The following is a 2,327-nucleotide window of genomic DNA, read 5'->3' as shown; positions in this document are numbered from 1 at the left end:
GCTAAAACTGAGGGAAATTAACTGCACTTGACCATCTGATCCTGCCCCTGTAAGTTGCAGCCCTCAGTAGACTCCAGATTCCCATGTAGTTACCTCAGGCAGATTCTGCCAGTGCAGTTGTCTAGGTGGGGAGACAGATTCCTGGTGCTTACTATTCCACCATCTTCCCAGAATCCTCCCCAAAGTCTGTTATATAGAAAGTTATGTTCAAAGCAGTTTTTCTGAGTCCCTTATTTTAAAATATTAAGAAATTAAGTTGGTTGCAATAACAAAGTATACATTATTTTTTTAGTGTGCTGGAATTGATGTTCGTCTGTGTGATGTTGGTGAGGCCATCCAAGAAGTTATGGAATCTTATGAAGTTGAAATAGATGGGAAGACATATCAAGGTATATTCTTTAAATACACCTTATTTTGAAATTAAGTTTATAAACTACTATCAAGTGCTTTCTTTGGATAGGCTACTTCATCTTTATATCTTGGAAATATAAAGGAAACAGGGGAAATGACCTGCTCAGAGCATGGTAGTACTATGATTGCTAACTGAGAATTATTGTCAAGCTATTCTGTTATCTAATTAGACACTTGGGGAATTATTCTAAGGTAGGCAAAATGTGGACTAGGTTTTCTGTGACTAGTCAAATCAAGTCTCAGAGAGAAGCCAGGGGCCCTTTTCATTGGTGATTTCCTCCCTCCCATTTTTCTTTTTTTTCTAGAGTCACATTCAGAATTTGGAGGCCAGTTAATTCCTTGTTTGTCCCTTCAATTCTCAAATCCCTTTGCCTCTTAATCTTTCATAGCCCCCTCCCTTAGGTATATATTCCCAGTCACCTGTGCCTTCATTCATCTCTATCTGTCAATTCCCAGGTCTGTCTGTTCATCTCCCAGTCACCATCCTCCTTTATCTATGCTTATTACTCTTTGTATCCCTGCTCTAATAACTTTCTTACAGAATATTTCTTTTAACTGAATTCTGTCTTCCTTTTTTTAAGAGGCAGGATCTTGCTCTGTTGCCCAGGCTGGATTGCAGTGGCGCTGTCATAGCTCACTATACCCTTGACTCCTGGGCTCAGGTTATACTCCTGCCTCAGCCTCCCAAGTAGCTGGGATTATAGGTGTCTGCCACCATGCCTGGCTTTTTTTTTTTTTTTTTTAAAGAGATGAGGTCTTGCTATGTTGCTCAGGCTGATCTGAAACTCCTAGCCTCAAGTGATCCTCTTGCCTCAGCCTCCCAAAACACTGGGAAAACTACAGGCGTGAGCCACTGTGTCTGGCCTCTCTTCCTTTATAGAACTTTGAGTGGAAATTCTTGTCTGGCTTCCTTGCCCTTCAGTCAGTAAATTCACACCATTTGGCATTCTTTGCATTCCACATTGCCAATTATAGACCATTGTGTTTCTACCAAGTGCAGAAGTGGTTTTTCCTCTGAGACCGGACAGTGTGTGCCTCTCCCTGTGCTCCCATTTGCGAAGTTCATTCGGCTCCTTGATTTTGACATCTGGCACCATTCTAACTTCTGGCATTCTGGATGGCTTCAGTATCTATATGGGCAATTCAGTTAACACCTAGGCATCACCAGTCCTAACCCTAACCCTGACCAACTTGTTGTCTTTCTCACCTCCTTCACCTCCTTAACAGTCTTTCGTGTCCAGATACTGAAATTTATCACCAATCTTAGACTCTTAAACAATAGCTAGTCTTTTTCTTTTCAGCTCTTTCATTTACTTTACTATTCTTTCATTTACTTTATTTCTAACATATGTGTTTTTTATATCAAGATATCCTTTTTATCACTCTCATGTTTCAGTTCGCTTCTTTCTGCCTAGTCCCTATGTCAACAGGTTTAATTCTTTTTCATTTATATCTTAAATCCATTAATGCTTTGATTTTTAGATTTTCTTCAGCATATCTCTAATACTGTGAACGTCAGTGCAAAGCAAAATACTCTAAGGCTACTCACTCTTGGATGGGTGGTGTTGTGGATAATGAAGAAAACAAGCTTCAGGGTCAGGCAGGTCTAACTTTGAACTTAGATAAATCCTATAACCTCTGAGTACCCAAAATTCTTAAACTGTAAAGGGATTAAAGATATTTGATTTGCTTGTTTTTCAGAAATGTAAATTATATGACAGTGCCTGAAATTTATTAAGTATTTAACAAATATTTGTCATTCCTCCCCTTCCTGCCCCAGTTCTGGGATTGGTGCCACAAATACAGTGCTTATTCAAGTTCCTCTCAAATCTTTTTTTCCCTTTCAGGAAATTACTTACTTGATAAGAAAAATAGCCAAATAGGCCTAACATCCCTTAACTTTTGCCATGTTGCAT

Source organism: Propithecus coquereli, unplaced genomic scaffold, assembly GCF_000956105.1.
Source record: "Propithecus coquereli isolate 6110/MARCELLA unplaced genomic scaffold, Pcoq_1.0 Scaffold85, whole genome shotgun sequence".
NCBI lineage: Eukaryota > Metazoa > Chordata > Mammalia > Primates > Indriidae > Propithecus > Propithecus coquereli.
The sequence above is the reverse complement of the archived record's forward strand: the minus strand, read 5'-3'. Positions refer to the sequence as shown.